Here is an 18,247-nt window from a genome sequence, read left to right as displayed (position 1 = left end):
GCATCATCAGTGTATAAAGTTCCATATCTCTATTGATCATAGCAGCTCTACACTCTTTCAACACCAACTCGGACACTCCAGTTACAAACTTACTCATACTCACTCTAAGGTTAGCTATCAAGTCAGAGGCATACTTAGATAACTATTTAAACTTAAGAAAATACTCTTTCACTTTCATGGAACCTTGCCTTAGGTTGATGAACTATTCTACCTTAGCCTCTCTCATCTCTAGCGGGAAAAACTTATCTAGAAAGGCATCCTGAAACTCTTGCCAAGTCATGAGAGCTGCATCCTCCACTATACCCTTCTTCCACATCACTATCCAATCATAAGCATTATCCTTGATCCTATAGGATGATAAATCGACACTCTCCCCCTCAAAAACATGCATAATTTGGGTCATATTCCTCACCTCTTCAAGATAAAGCTGTGGGTCCTCACCTGCTACTGACCCAAAGAATTTTGGCGGGCTCATTCTCATGAAATCTCTAATCATTCTTGAATAATCAAGACCATGGACATTCATTCACCATCACAATCATTAAAGAATTTCTTCAAACACTTAGGAATCATAAACTTATGATAATATAGGGAGACATGCTATTGGCTCATACTCCATTCAACAAGGTCTTGCATCAAATACTTAGCACGTATTAACGTTTTAGAATGTATTAAAGAGTACATAATTGAGGAATTTCATTCTATCATGCCATAATTCACTCACTAATTCTTTTCAACAAAGATTTGGCATGCATGGGCTTACACGCAATTGGGGATTTCTAGCCAACATGCTGTAATGGCTCTAATTCCTTCACATAAGCATTTTATAAAACATATGGGGAGCATGCTTTTCCTATTCAACAATTTCTACACTTACTTGACATGAGAACATCACTTAGCAAGCAACTTGAAGAGGGTTTATCATGAACATCACATGAATATCACATACTAGGGTCAAAGCTTGAAACCCCATAAACAAAACATGAATTAAAAACTCAATAATAACATGAACTTCAATTTAAATTCACATGAATCATGAAAAATCATAAACATAAGATCTTTGAAATTTACAAAAGGGTTCTTGAACTTCTTGGATGAAAGGGACCCAAATATCAACATCTGTATACCTTAGGAAACTCTTTCTTGAAGGCTCTTGGAGAGATTCTTGATTTCTTGATTTTCCTTGATATTTTTGAGAAGAAAAAAGGGTTTTGATTTTATAGAAACCCTAGTTTTTGATGTTAATGATGAAAAATGAAATTGTGAGCCTTTATTGGATATAAATAGGGGTTAAAAAGAGTGGTAAAAATACCAAAAATCCCTTTTAAAATTAAGATAAAAATTCTAAACGGGGGCTATGACGGTCGAAGCGATGGTCCGTGTCTAGGTATCACGATCCGTCGGATCGTCTGTCATATGTTGGCCAGGAAAAGGATACACTACCTCGAGGTGAAGGTCTTAATGATGGTCTTTCACAGCCTTGATGGTCTGTTGGATCGTCCGACTATGCTAGCCAAGATGAGGTCACATTGCCTAAGTGGCAATGGTCCATCACAGCCTTGACGGTCCATTATCCTGGCAATTGTACTTAGTCCAAAAAAGGGATTCACTACCTTGGTTGTGATGGGCTGGGCGATATTCCTTCACAAGCTCGACGGTCAGTCAACCCGGCCATCACACTTGGGCATTTCCGACTGCTTTCAGTAAAATTGCCCTAACTTCCTCGTCTGATGTTGATTTTGAAGAAATTGGTATCGATGGAAAGCTTATTCAATGATATACATGACAAAAAGTTGATATTAGGGAAATTATACATGGTTCAAAATAATCATTTTGGAAGATACTTCTTAAACTTTTAGGGTCGGATTTACACTTTGCTGAACACACTCTAAGGCTCAAACTATGAGAGAATTTTGCAAGGTCTTACAATGGTTGTAAGGCAGGTGAGGACCCACAGTTATATCTTGAGGATTTAAGCAAAATCACATAGATGATGCATATTTCTGAGGAAGAAAATATGGAGTTAGTGTCTTACAGGTTGAAAGATATTACTTATGACTGGGTTGTTGCATGGAAGAACAATAGAGGGGAAGATGATGCTCCCATTACTTAGAAGGCATTCTAAGATGCTTTCTTAGATTAGTTTTTTCCATTAGAGATGAGGGAGGAAAAAATAGAGGAGTTTATAAACTTGAGGCAGGGCTCCATGACTATTAAGGAGTACTGCTTAAAGTTCTACCAGTTAACAAAATATGCCCCTGATTTGATTTTTGACACCCGTACCAGTATGAGTAAGTTTGTGATGAGAGTTTCTAGTTTGGTGTTGAAAGAGTGCAAGACCGCTATGTTAAATAGGGATATGGATCTATCTAGATTGATGATACATGCATAGAAGATTGAGGAAGACAAGATAAGGGAAAGAGATATATTAAGGGGAAATAAGAGGACTAGGTCCGAGCAGCATGAGTATGGTCAGGCTAGGTCCCATGAAGGGAACCATCTACAGTTTTAGAGTCATTCTTCTATGCCAGCACCTTCGTCAGCTAGTGCTCCCACACCCAGAAATAGGCAGGAACAAGGAAATACACCTTCTATGTCTAAGTACAAGAATAGTGTAAGTAACAGGCCTAATTATCCTCCTTGTGCTAAGTGCGGTAGAACTCATCCCGATGAGTGTTTGACCGAACAGAGGGGTTGTTTTAGTTGTGGAAAGTTGGGCCACAGACTTAGGAAGTGTTCGCATGCCAGACAAGGAAATAGGGATGTATGACCTCATTATCAGTAATAGAGTCCCAGCTTCCGTAGCCCGTCCAGCCCCTCCTCAAGGTACTTCTTCTAGCACTGCTGGCGGTCAGCACCAAAATAGAATTACCATTGCATCAGGAGCAGGAGGATTCTCCCGACGTTATTACTGGTATGCTTCATATATTTCACTTTGATTTTTATATATTGTTGGACCCCAAGTCGAGTTTTTCTTATGTGACCCCACTTATTGCTGTGAACTTTAAAATGGGTCTTGAAAAGATTCCTGAGCCTTTCCTAGTTTCTACTCCAGTAGGGGAGTCAGTTGTTGCCAAGTAAGTGTATAAAGATTATCCTATTACTATTCTTCATAGAGACATACTTGTTGATTGATAGAGTTAGATATGGTGGATTTTGATGTAATTCTGGGTATGGAGTGGCTTCATTCTTTCTATGCATTTATAGACTGTCGTACCCATATAGTTAAGTTTTAGTTTCCTAATAAGTCAGTTTTTGAATGGTTTGGGAGTTCAGTATCCCCTAAGAGTTATTTTATCTCCAATCTCAAAGCCAGAAAGATTATATCTAAATCTATCACCTAGTTAGGGTTAAAGACACCAAGTCTGAGGCACCAACTATTCAGCTAGTCGACATTGTTAATGAGTTTTCTGATGTTTTTCCAGAAGATCTCCTAGGGGTACCTCCTGATATAGAGATAGAATTCAGGATTGAACTTCTTCCCGACACTCAGCCTATTTTAATTCCTCCCTATTATATGGAACCTACTGAGCTTAAAGAGTTGAAAGAGTAACTCAAAGATCATTTAGAAAAAGGTTTTATAAGGCCCAGTGTGTCATCTTGGAGCGCACCTGTTCTATTCATGTGAAATAAAGATGGTTCTTTACATATGTGCATTGACTATCGTCAACTTAATAAGGTCACAGTCAAGAATAAGTACCCTCTTTGGAGAATACATGACCTATTTAATCAATTGCAGGGTGCAAGTTACTTCTCAAATATAGACCTTCGATTTGGTTATCATCAACTCAAAGTAAGGGAGTGTGACCTACCAAACATAGCCTTTCGAACTTGTTATGGTCACTTTGAGTTTTTAGTCATGTCTTTTGGGATAACCATTGCTCCAGGAGCCTTCGTGGACCTCATGAATCGAATATTCAAATAGTATCTTGATATGTTTGTCATTGTTTTCATAGATAATATTCTTTTGTATTCCTATAATAAGAATGACCATGCAGATCATCTTCGAATTATTTTGGAAACTCTTAGAGATCACCAGTTGTTCACCAAATTTAGCAAGTATGAATTTTTTCTAAGGTCAGTAGCTTTTCTAGGTCATACAATTTTAGCTGAAGGCATTAGAGTTGATTCCCAAAAGATAGAAGCCGTAAGAAATTGGCTTAAACCCATCTCTTCATCTGACATTAGGACTTTCTTGGGTTTAGATGGCTATTACAGCTGGTTTGTTGAAGGCTTCTCTTCTATTGCATCTCCCATGACCTTATTGATCAAAAAAAAGTTAAGTTCCTTTGGTTGGATTCCTGTGAGAAAATATTTTAGGAATTGAAGACTCGACTCACTTCAGCCCCTATGTTAACTTTGCCTTATGCTACGGATGGTTTTATGGTGTATTATGATGCCTCTAGAGTTGGTTTGGGTTGTGTGCTGATGCAGAATGGTAAAGTTATTGCCTATGAATCTAGACCGTTGAAACCTCATGAAAAGAATTACCCAACCCGTGATCTAGAATTAGCTGATATGGTCTTTGCTTTGAAAATCTGGAGGCATTATCTTTATGGTGTTCATGTGGACGTGTTCACTAATTACAAAAGCCTATAGTACGTATTTTCTCAGAGGGATTTAAATCTTAGGTAGAGGAGATGGTTATAACTGCTAAAAGATTATGAAATAAGTGTGTTGTATCACCCGGGTAAGTCAAATATAGTGGCAGATGCCCTTAGCAGGTTGTCTATGGGTAGTGTTGCTCAGGTAGAAAAGGGTAAGAAAGAGTTAGCTTGTGATGATCATCGTTTGGATAGATTGGACGTTAGGTTGTTGGATTCCGTTGAGGGGAGTATTTTGGTGCAGAGTAGTTTCGAATCCTCTTTGGTTTCAGAAGTGAAGGAGAAGCAAGACTTAGATCCTAGTTTGGTCAAACTGAAGGAGTCAGTCAAGCACCAAAGGGTAGAGGTTTTCTCCCAAGGGGGAGATGGTGTGTTAAGATTGCAAGGTAAATTATGTGTTTCTTGTGTTAACGATCTGAGATAGAGGATCATGGCAGAGGCACATGGCGCATAGTACTCTCTTTATCCCAGTGCTACCAAGATGTATCGCAACTTGCGAGAAATCTATTGGTGGAGTGGTATGAAAAAGGATATAGTTGAGTTTGTAGCTAAGTGTGCAACTTGCTAACAGGTTAAAGTAGAGCATCAGAGACTTGGTGGTGTAATGCAAGATTTTAGTATACCCACTTGGAAGTGGGAAGAGATAAATATGGTTTTTATGACTAGTTTACCTCTCTCTCGATGCCATTATGATTCTATTTGGGTTGTTGTAGATAGGCTAACTAAGTCAATGCATTTCTTGCCTATGCATACATCTTATACTACTTAGGATTATGCTATACTATATATTCGGGAGTTAGTTAAGCTGCATGGAGTTCCCTTGTCTATCATCTCAGATAGGGGTACTTAGTTCACTTCTCAATTTTGGAGAGCTTTTCAGAGGGTTCTTGGTTCCCAAGTGCATCTTAGTTTTACTTTTCATTCGCAGACTGATGGTCAGGCTGAAAGGACCATCCAAAATTTGGAGGACAAGTTGAGGGCGTATGCTCTTGATTTCAAAGATAGTTGGGATGAGCAAATATTTACCTTTGATAGATTTTACGTATAGTAATAGTTACCATGCTAGTATCATGATAGCACCATTTGAGGATTTGTATAATAGAAGGTGTAGATCACTCATAGGTTGGTTCGAAGTGGGTAAAGCTACTTTGGTTGGACCTAATGCAGTTTTTAAGGCTATGGAGAATGTGAAGTTTATTAGAGAAAGGTTGAAGACAGCGCAGAGTCATCAAAAGTCATATGCAGATGTGAGAAAAAGGGATCTTGATTTCAAAGTTAATGACTTGGTGTATCTTAAAATTTCACCCATGAAAGGGGTGAAAAGGTTTAGGAAGAAGGGGAAGCTTAGTCCCCATTATGTTGGTCCGTACAGAGTTCTTAACCTTGTTGGGAAAGTAGCTTATGAAGTAAAGTTGCCTACAAAGTTGTCAGGTGTTCATCTGGTTTTTCATGTCTCCATGCATAGGAAGTGTATTGGTGATTCTATTGTTATAGATCCTTCGGAAAGCACTGATGTTCGGTAAAGTCTTTCATTTGATGAGAATCCAGTTGAAATCTTAGATTATCAAGTCTGGAGATTAAGGAACAAAGAAATCCCCTTGGTCAAAGTGTTGGGGCAAAATCAGTCAGTTGAGAGTGCTACGTGGGAAGCCGAAGCAGATATAAGGTCCAAGTACCCGGACCTCTTCTCCGCAAGTTCAGATTAAGCCAAAGGTACCTTTCCTTATTAATTCAATCCCTTTCTAATCAAAGATTAAGCTATATAGTTTTTCTTATTGTGAATCATGCATTCTCTAAAGTGTTCAAGAGTTTAGAAAGACAAAGAATCAGTTTAGCAAGTTCTTCCAGCTTGCGTACTCTATTTCCTCTGAATTCCTAGCCTCACTAGTGATATTCGAGGATGAATGTTCCCAAGGGGAAGATATTGTAATACCTTAAACATTTCCAAAGTTTAATTTTGTCTCGAGAAGGTTAAGAAATGATGTCCTAGGTGAGTATTATTTTTAACCATATCGAATTTCTCTAATTTCAAATTTTTATCAAATGGGAAATTTGATAATCTTTCTATCGATATATGACTCGCCCAAATCCGATAACTGGGTAAGAAGTTATGACTGATTTAAGTCCTACTCATAAACACCATCATTTCAGTGCTTGGCGCATCACAGAGTGGGCCTATTTAATATTTGTAAAATTCCAGTAGCCTAGCACGATTGTGGCATGTCGCGCTGAAGTTTCAGGTCCCAACCAATGGGACAACTCAATGGCTCTGCATCATGGTGACCCCAAGAATCTCATTTGTCAATTTTCAGTGAGCCACTGTGATAGTGGCGCGTCGTGGTGGCCCATAAAATTGGGCTCCTAGTTATATTTTTTCCAGTTTCATTAAAGGTTAAGAGGGGGGTATTTTGGGAAATTACCCTACCCCCAATCCATCCATAAACACACAATCAATGGCATAACAAAGCACTTTATGCCCAAAATATTTATTCTCTACAAAGCAAAGGCCCTACGAATCCAAATCCTCCCCCAAGAATCTCAAGAATTCACCATAGTTTTCTAAATTGAATTGAGATTTGAGGTTCCCAATACAAAGGCTTCAAGAACCCTCATCCAAAAGTATGAGAAAGAGTCTCAAGCAAGCTTATTCATCAAAGTTCATAATTCGAGGTGTGCGGTGTTTGAACAAGAACACTTCTTCCAATCTTGTGCCCAAAGTGTTGGTTTTCTTAAAAGATTTTAATATTTTCAAGATGAATTATGCATAAATTGCTACATTCAAGTATATGAGATTATATATTTGTTCAAGTCTTGAATTATATGATACAACACCTATTTTTTGATTTGAATTGAGAATTAATGTTATAAATTGCATATTTCTTCCATGATACGTGTTTGGAATACTCTTAAGATTAAAGTCATGATTTACTCTCTATTTTGAATTGAGATTTCTTGAATATGTATACATGTTTTAAGCCAAGAATGAATTTTGATATATTCTATAGTATTTGAAGAATGGTATTGATATATCCATATCATTGAAGTTTCAAAACTTGTTAAAGATAGTCTACCAAAGTTTAATGAAAAGTGTTGATTTTGATCTTAAGTTAAGAAAAGAATCCACATCTTGTGATTTAAGTTAAAGGGAAGAATATTGGATCTCATTTCATAATGTTGAATTGTAAAAGGTGGATTTTTTCCTAAAAAGATCTGAGCCTATTATGGGAGTAGTACTTAGAACCGAATTGAGCTTGATTCCGAGGTCTCATGCCTAAGAACTAAAAGCCGCCGTAGGATTTGATTTACCCCAAGTGGGTTAAGCTAGTGATCACTAAAAGTAAAAAGTTCTACTCCGATGGCAAGGATAGAATAGATCTCCCCAACGCGGGCAAGACATTGGACTCCATATGGCTCACATGGTTTGTGTCTGTTAGAAGAATCTACCAAAAGTAGTCCCTACTCTACTTAAGATAAGAGTACTTGTATTTCAAAATCTATGATTCTAAGATTTCTAAGGTTCTCAAGTGCTATAATCTTTAAGTTTGAAAGAATTTCCTTGTTTTCCATAAGATTAAAGTGTATGTTCTGAAGGTTGTCTCTTTAAGACTTTATCTAGTTCGCAAGCTTGAGTACAAAGAAAAAGTGAAGATTTAGAATAAAGTGAAATGACTCACTTGATATATATGGTATGTTTTCTATTCATTATTTATGAGGATTTTATTTGAGCTATGTGAGTCACCTATTATGGCATGCATGTTTTCTATAAAGACTTATGATATGGATTATTTAATTGCATACACCCCCATATACTCAATGCATTCCTAAGAGCTGCTCCACATATATGTCTATGCGCTACATTGTCTTATAATGTAGGTTCAGGTGCTCATCCCTAGCCTTGTCAGTGACTTTCGAGTACCTTTGTATATATCTCCACAGTGGTGGGTCCTCATGGTTCGAGGACCTATCTTCAGACATTTTAGTATTTTAGTAGATGTTTTATTATTTTTAGTTTAGTTTGATTCATTTAGGGATCTGTCCCAATGGCTCTCTAGTTCATTGAGTAGTAGAGGCTTTGTCAGACTAGATTGTCAGTATATTTAGACATTCAGTACTTTGTTACTTCCACAGTACTCTTTCATATTTTAGTGAGACGTGCTATGATATGTCTCAGTATGTTGCTCTTAGTACCTTGATTTAAGTATTTAGAAGTAGTAGTAGGTTCAAAGGGTTAGCTTGGGGTTACTTATAGCCTTAAGCACCGTGTGACGTCTCGGGACCTATTTTTTGGGTGTTGCAGGTGTATGAAGACTGTTTGCACTATGACAGGAATGGGATCATAATCTTAAGCTCCTAAGAATCTAGATCTTGATCTTAAGAATCGATCAACACCACCGGCGAAGCCATCCATTGAAGAGTCTTCAGTGTTAGAATTGAAAGAGTTACCAGGGTATTTAAGTTACATGTTTCTGGGAAATAAAAGTATGTTAACCATGATTATTGCAGCTGATTTGGGCGAGCAGCAGGTGGAACCACTTATTTTGGTGCATCAGAGATACAAAAGAACAATAGGCTGGACTATTGCTGATATTATTGGCATTCCCCATGGCATCTGCACTCATAAGATACAACTTGAAGAAGACTATACTCCAAATATTGAGCATCAATGCTGACTTAACCCACAAATGCAAGAGGTAGTTAAGAAGGAAATTATTAAGTGGCTGAATGCAGGAGTGGTTTATCTTATTTCCGACAGTAAATGGGTAAGCCTAGTTCGATGTATGCCCAAGAAAGGAGGCATGACTATTGTTACAAATGAAAAAAATGAGTTGATTCCTCTCAGGTATATAACTAGGTAGAGGGTTTGCATGGACTATTGCAAACTAAACTCATGGACCTTAAAGGATCATTTTCCAATGCCCTTCATGGATCAAATGCTTGATCGGTTAGCAGGAAGGGGATGGTATTGCTTCTTGGATGGATATTCTAGCTATAATCAAATATGTACAGCTCTTGAAGACCAGGAGAAGATGACATTTATGTGCCTGTATGGCACTTTTGAATTTAAGAGAATGTCGTTTAGGTTGTGTAATGCACCTACTACCTTTCAAAGGTGTATGATGTCTATTTTCTCAGATTAGGTCGAGGACACCTTGGAGGTGTTCATGGATGATTTTTTTGTGGTAGGAGATTCTTTTAAGCTGTGTTTAGCGAACCTGAGTAGAGCCTTGCAATGATGTGTGGAATTCAATTTGGTGCTCAATTGGGAGAAATGCCCCTTTATGGTAAAAGAGGGCATTGTTCTCGGGTACAAAACTTCAGCAAAAAAGATTAGAGTTAGATCGAGCCAAGGTGGAGGTTATTGAGAATCTACCACCTCCCATTTCTATAAAGGCAGTGCATAGTTTTCTTGGACACGCTGGCTTTTACTGAAGGTTTATAAGGGACTTCTCAAAGATTGCAAACCCACTTTGCAAACTTTTGGAGAAAGAAGCAAAGTTCTCCTTTAATGATGATTGCTTGAAGGCATTCGAATTTCTTAAAAAGAAGTTGTTTGAAGCCCCTATCATTGTCGTACCGGATTGGTCGAAACTATTTGAGATCATGTGTGATGCAAGAGGTGTTTCCCTTAGAGCTGTGTTAGGCAAAAGAAGGATAAATTGTTTCATCCAATCTATTATGCCAGCAAAGCATTTAATGGAGCTTAAAAGAATTACATTATCATCAAATAGGAACTCCTTGATATAGTCTATGCTTTTGAGAAATTTTGGGCTTATCTGGTAGGAACCAAGGTGGTGGACCACACGGACAACGCAGCCTTGAGATATTTAATGGCTAAGAAGGATGCAAAACCAAGGTTAATTATATGGGTGTTGCTGCTCCAAGAATTTGACTTTGAAGTCAAAGATAGGAAGGGTTGCAAAAACTAAGTTGCGGATCATCTGTCTAGGATGAAAGGTGAGAAAGCAGGTAGAGATGAAATGGATATCAATGATGCACTTCCAGATGAAGAGATCTTGGCTGCTATTATGGAGAAAATGCCTTAGTATGCTAATTTTGCAAACTATGTGGTGAGCGAGTTGATTCCGGAAAATCTTTCTTTTCATCAAAGAAAGAAATTCCCTCATGATATGAATCATTACTTCTGGGATGAGCCGTATCTATTTTGGCGGTTTTCTGACAATATTCTAAGGAGATGTGTGATAGAAATAGATGTATTAAGTATATTGGAAGCATGTCATGCTTCCCCAGTTGGAGGTCACCATGCAGGTGATCGAATTGTTTTAAAGGTGTTGCAGAGTGGCTATTATTGGCCAACTTTATTCAAGGATGCTCATGAGTTCATGCTAAGTTGTGGCCAATGTCAAAGGCAGGGGTCAATCTCCAAGCAACATAAGATTCCTTTGACACAGATGCTGGAAGTAGAATTATTTGATATCTGGGGCATCGACTTCATGGGCCCTTTTGTAAGCTCGTATGGGATGAAGTGCATTCTAGTTGTTGTTTATTATGTATTGAAATGGGTTGAAGCCATCACCTTGGCTGATAATAAAGGAAAGAGAGTTGTTGCATTTCTCAAAAGGAACATCTTCTCTCACTTTGGAGCACTATGTACTATTATAAGTAACGAAGGATCTCATTTTTGCAATAAAGTGTTTCGAGCTCCTTTGGAAAAATATGTGGTGAAATAGAATAGAAAGTATCAACTCCATATCACCCATAAACTAGTAGGCAAGTGGAGGTTTCGAATCGAAAGATTAAAGCCATCGTAGTGAAAACGGTGATCGCTAATAGGCAAGATTGGTCTTGAAAGCTCTATGGTGCCTTGTGGGCATATCAGACTGCTTTCAATATAACCATTGGCATGTCACTATATCAGTTAGTCTATGGCAAATAATGTCACTTACCGATAGAGATGGAGCACAAGGCTTTATGGGCGCTCAAAAGGTAAAATCTAGATTCGAAGAAGGCAGAAGAGCTAAGACTGGAGTAACTGAATGAGATGGATGAATTCCATCTTGGGGATTATGAAAGATCAGACCTATACGAGGAGACGATAAAGAAATATCATGATCGGAGGATTGAAAAATGAGATTTTCAGAAAAGTGAGTAGGCGCTTCTGTTCAACTCTAGACTCAAACTGTTCCCATATAAACTTAATTCCAAGTGGTCAGGCCCATCTAAAGTGAGTCAAGTCTACTCATCTGGGGTAGTCAAACTTGAAAATGAAGATGGAGGCATCTTCAAAGTTAATGGGCAATGAGTCAAACTTTATATCGGTCTAAAAAACTCGATAAAAAGTATTGCTACTATCTATCTCGATAAAGTCTAAGTAATCGAGATAACTGAGTTATGCCACGATAATAAATCAGGTGCTACATGGGAGGAAACCCATGATTTTACTTTGATTTTTATATATAAAATAAAAATATAAAAATAAGAGTCGAGCCACGATCGAAAATAAGGCGCTTGGTGGGAGGCAACTCACCCTTCTAATCATTTTTAATTGTTTTTTATTAAGTGTAGGTGTTCAAAGAACTAAAGAGGTTATAGGCTCTAGAGTTTGTTTGAAAGTGAGCCATAGTAAAGGTGGTAAGTTAGGAGTAACGGGAACATTGCAGGTAAGATGGTGTAATACCCCGTACCTTTTTCTAGCTTGAAATCTTCTTAAAATATAAGGAGCATTCTTCGAAACATGAATCCACTTTTGTACACGTGGTATTTTTAAGATTTTCACATTTTGTTATGTGGGAAATTCAATAAGCTTCCATCGATATAAAATTTGCCTAAATTCGATAACTAGGTGAGAAGTTAAGACTATTTCAAGTTTCCATCATAAAACAGTGCTATATTGGTCAGTGGCGTGCTGCGCCACAAGATAAAATGGCTATTGTCCTTTTCAAGTGTCTCAGCACAATTTCCTCCGCATCGCACCAAAGTTCCAGGTCGCTAAAAAAGGGGAAATATGATGGCTCTGCGTCGCACCATCCCTCAATTTCCAAATTTTTAAATTTCAATGACACGCATGATAGTGTCGCATCGCGCCAGGGGTCCAATTCGGGAAACTTTTCCTGAAATTGCAAGACACGTTTAGGGTTAAAAGGGTCAATTTCCCATCGCTATTTAAGCCCTTTAACACGTGATTCAGCTACTTTTCATCCAAAATACACTCTCTTCTCTCAAATACCTCTCAAGAACAACCTAGAGCTTTTTATAGAAGATTCAGAATTCAAGAATTTCCTTCATCAATCTTCGTGTATTTACGAACCAAGGTATGCATTGTGTTCATTCATGGATTCCTTCCATCCATGAAGCTCAAAAACCTTATTTTATCTATAAATCATGGCATTTATGTAGTGGGTTAATTCTAATGATGTTGTTGACGTTGATTGATTTCAAAGCAAGAGTCCTTATGTGTTTTTCATGATATTATGTTAATATGCAAGATAAAATCCGTGAATTTAGTTACTTATAATGTGTAATTTCATAATTTCACCTATACACTAAATTGTGCATGCAAGGTGTTTGATAAAATGCTTGAAGGAGTAGAAATCATGCCTTATAGCTCAAAACATAAACTATATATGATATGCTTGTCATCCTCTTATGTTTAAGTGGTTTCAATGTTATCATTGTGAAATGTATATGTTATCAGAATTCCCATGATATTAGAACATGAGATTATGATATGATTATCAACATTCTCGTCCATGTTAGGTAGTATGATAACCATGTACTTTGTGAAATCCACAACTTATTAGATTATGTATTGTTGATGTAGATCTTGTACGCGAGAAAGTCATACTTTGTCAGTTTCCTTCTATCGAGTCTTGCGGGTACTTGTACCTAAAAAATATAGATATGTGCCTAGAATCAGTGTCATGTTTCCAAGATATCCTTAGTCAAACCATGTTCAGTAGAATTCAGTCAATCTCATAACTCAGGAAAACTCAGTAATCTCAATAATTTTAGTTAATTTTAGATATCAGTAGTGTTTCCTCAGTAAACGGAACCCATTTAACTCAGCCCAGTTCAGTTCAGCTAATCATGTTTAGAGTCTATTCAGATGGGAGTAAAAATTAGCACCAAGTGAACCCAAGAATGGGAACACACATTGTCAGATGAGGGTGTGATTCTTAGAAGTCATCTTTGTATTCCAGAACTATGTAACCAGCATAGGTTGAGACATCAACATTGTCTGATGAGTGTTGATAAGGTGGATAAACACTATCAGATGAGGGTCCCACCATTGCCGTTTAGGGGATACTATCAGACGAGGATCACCCATATCTTGTCTCTACCAGTGGTGCGGTATTGACACCTTTCTAATTGGGTTTACAGATTGGAACCCAACTCAACCATAATGGCATATTAGGGGCATGTAGGTCAGATAACTATCTCCCATAATTTTAGTATCAGTCTCAGTAAAATAACTCAGATAGTTCTTCAGATTTCAAGACTGTCAGATATAGTCAACTCAGATACAGTATGGGACTCAACTAGTTCCATTAGATTCAGAACTATCAAATACAATAACTTATGTTACCAGTTATATCGCTTATCAGTATGTCATGTTATCAGTATTCAGATTCAGTAATCATGTTATCACAGTATTAGTGTTAGTTATTATGTCTCATGTATGTACTCTCACACTCATGATCGTCAGTCTGCTATTGTTATTGTTCATTCATATGAACCCCATGCATTCATCCTACCTCACATACATACCAATACATTCAAAATACTGACGCATTTGTGCTATGGTGTCTTAAACCATAGGTTTAGAGATACGAGCTCTAGAGCATCAGCAGATTATAGTCTCAGTTTTTAGAGTTAGTAGTAAGTCCTCATATTTCAAGGACATGATCATCATTTTATTATCTCAGTAATTAGTTTATGAGTTGGAGTTAGTTGGGGACATGTCCCATCAACTCCTTATTGAGAGAGTCATGTTTTAGAGGCTTTCCAGACTATAGTGTGTTCAAATAGCTTATTTCAGTTGTTTGGGGTATTCCATACCCCTCCCTAATGTTACATTTTTATCAAATACTATGTCCTAGTTTTGAACCTTATAGCCATTCAGTTCATTTTTCCGTATTATAATATATTTTATGTTATATACAGGAACATATATAAGTCATGGGTTAGCTTGTGGTCCTTCGAGGTCATGATCATCGTATAGAATTCTGGGTACCAGATTTGGGGTGTTACAAACTTGGTATCAGAGCCTAAGGTTTAATAGAGTCCTCGGAAATCTGAAAGTCACATCTAGTAGAGTTTTTTACGTGAGTGTGTTACGCGCCACATTTATGTATAGGAGGCTATATGATGTTTTAGGAATAGTTTTCCCTCTTTCAGTATTCATGTCGTGACAGTGAGCATAATCTCAAGTCAATTTCTCAGTTTAATTCGTTTCTTCCTTTCTTCTATAGAACATGCCTTCTAAAAAAAGAAACGGGAATCAGTCAGCCCCTCAGCCCAAAGAACCTTTGGGTGAACACGTTTTTCACGCAGAGTTTCGAGCTACATTCACTATTATTGCTAACTCATTTGCTGCTCAGAATGAACGACCAACTGTCATTCTAGCCAATCCAGTGGCCAATTCAGCTGTGCCAAGATTTGGGATTTCACCCGAATTAATCCTCCATCCTTTCTCGAGTCTAAGTCCGATGAGAACCCTCAGGAATTCCTAGATCAGGTGTAGAAGGTTACAAACATAATAGGGGTTACTTCTAGTGAGAGTACTGAGCTAGCTACATATCAGTTGCAGGATGTTGCTCACACTTGGTTTAAATAGTGGAAGTCAGAAAGGCTAGATGATGCAGGGCCTATTGAGTTGGAGGAGTTTACTTCTACTTTCCTTGATAGATTCCTTCCCCTAGAGCTTAGAGAAGCTAAGGTGTTAGAATTTATCAACCTCAGGCAGGGCAACTTGACGGTGAAAGAGTATTCTCCTAAATTTACTCAATTAGCTAGATATGCCCCTCATGTGGTTGCAGATAGCAAGGCCAAGATGAGTAAGTTCGTTTCAGGGGTGAATGATAGCATGGTTAATGAGTGCAAATCCGCCATGTTAAATAGTGGCATGACTTTAGCCAGGCTCATGACTTATGCTCAGTAGATAGAGGAGCAAAATATTAAGATGAGGGAGAGGTAGAATAAGAAAGCTAGGATAGGTACTTTTAACTTTGCTCAACCCAAATCAGAAGGAACAAACCGCTCTCAGTTTTGTCCTAAGCCATCAATTCTAGCTCCTTCTTCAGCCAGTGCTCCAGTTCCTAAGTTTAGAGAGGCTAACAAAGATAGAGTACCAAGCTCTAAGTCTCAGGGCAGTGTTAGCATGCCTGAACCAATCCCATTTGTTAGACTTGTTGTAAGAACCACAAGGGTATGTGCAGAGTTGGCAGTGATGTCTGTTTTGATTGTGGCAAGGCAGGTGACAGAGTTAGAGACTGCCTTCAGTTAGGTTATCAGAGTCATTTCCACTCCCCATCTCAGTCCGGTCGCCCAAATCAGCAGGGTGCCAGCTCCAGTGCTACTAGTGGGCAACGCCCAAACAAACTCTATGCTCTCCAATCCCGATAAGATCAGGAAAATTCTCATGATATGGTTACTGGTACATTACAGAACTTTCATGTGTATGTTTACGCTTTGCTAGATTCAAGAGATTACTTATCTTTTCTTACTCCCTATATAGCAGTTGATTTCGAATTCAATATCGAAATTCTAGTAGAGCCCTTTTGGTCTGTACCCCAGTGGGTAAAAACATCATATCCCTTCGAGTATACAGGAACTGCCCGATTATGACATTTCAAAAAGTCACTTCAGCAGATCTAGTCAAATTAGAGATGAATGATTCTTATGTCATTCTCTGTATAGATTGGCTTCATTCCTGCTATGCCATATTCGAGTACAAAAATAGGATAGTCCAGTTTCAGTTCCCAAATGAACCTGTCCTTGATTGGAAGGGTAGCGTATCCTCTTTCAGGGGTCAGCTTGTTTCCTACCTATGGGCAAGGAAAATGATATCTAAGAGATATGTCTATCATCTTATTTATGTTAAGGATTCCAGTTCCAAAACTCCCAGTCTTGAATCTGTTCCAGTTATGAATGAATATTTCAAAGTCTTTTTCAAAGATCTTTTAGGAATATTTTCCAAAAGGGAAATAGACTTAGATATTCAGCCTATCTCTATTCCGCCATCCAGAATGGTACAAGTAGAACTTAGAGAATTGAAAGAACATTTGAAGAATCTCCTAGATAAGGGATTCATCAGGCCCAGCATTTCCCCGTGGGGTGTGCCAGTATTATTCAAGCGCAAGAAAGATAGTTCTCTCAGAATTTGAATAGACTACCACCAACTTAATAAGGTCACGGTCTAGAACAAGTATTCTCTTCCCAGAATCGATGACTTGTTTGACCAACTTCAGAGTGCTAGCTATTTCTCCAAAATAGACCTCAGATCCAGCTATCATCAGCTTAGAGTCAGAGAATGTGACATTCCAAAAATAGCTTTCCGTACTTGGTATGGTCATTTTAAATTCCTAGTCATGTCATTTGTTCTTACCATTACTCCAGCAGCTTTCAAGGACTTGATGAACTATGTGTTCAAACAGTACTTAGACATGTTCATCCTAGTCTTCATAGATGATATTCTGGTCTATTCTCGCAATGAGTGAGATCATGCAGAAGGTCTCAGAATAGTGCTTTAGACTCTTAGAGATCATCAGCTATTCTCCAAATTTAGTAAGTGCAAATTTGGGATAAGTCAGTAGCATTCCTTGGTCATATCATTTCAGGTGATGGCATTAGAGTAGATTCTCAAAAGACTAAAGTGGGTAAAAAACTAGCCCAGACATGTCTCTTCATCAGATATCAGGAGTTTCTTGGGTTTGGCTAGCTATTATAGACAGTTTGTTGAGGGATTTTCTTTCACTACATCCCCTATGTCCAAATTGACTCAGAATAAAATCAAGTTTTAGTGGTCAGATCCTTGCGAGAAGAGTTTTCAGAAGTTAAAGACTCGACTCACCTCAGCTCCAATTTTAGCTCTTCCAGATGGTCCAAATGGGTTCGTAGTGTATTGTGATGCATTGAGAGTGAGTTTAGGTTATTTCCTCATGCAGTATGGTAAGGTCATAGCCTACACTTCTAGACAGCTTAAACCCCATAAGAAGAATTATCCTACTCATGATCTTAAGTTAGCAGTCGTAGTCTTTGCCTTGAAGATTTTGAGGCATTATCTCTATGAAGTTCATATAGATGTCTTCACAGATTATAAGAGTCTTCAGTATGTCTTTTCTTGGAAAGATCTTAATCTTCATCAGAGAAGGTGGTTAGAGCTCTTCAAAGATTATGACATGAGTGTCCTCTATCATCCGAGTAAGGCCAATCTAGTGGCCGACGCTCTCAGTAGACTATCTATGGGTAGTGTTGCTCATGTGGATTACAGTAAGAAGAAGTTAGCTTAGAAAGTACATCAGCTTGCCAGACTAGGCGTTTACTTAGTCAATACAGATGAGAGTGATATATGGGTTCAGAGTACTTCAGAATCATCCCTAGTTTCTGAGGTGAAAGAAAAGTAAGATAGGGATCCCAACATTGTCAAGTTAAAAGAGTCGGTTTAGGATCAGAAAGTAGAGGTT

This window comes from Capsicum annuum, chromosome 11, assembly GCF_002878395.1.
Source record: "Capsicum annuum cultivar UCD-10X-F1 chromosome 11, UCD10Xv1.1, whole genome shotgun sequence".
Taxonomy (NCBI): domain Eukaryota; kingdom Viridiplantae; phylum Streptophyta; class Magnoliopsida; order Solanales; family Solanaceae; genus Capsicum; species Capsicum annuum.
The sequence above is the reverse complement of the archived record's forward strand: the minus strand, read 5'-3'. Positions refer to the sequence as shown.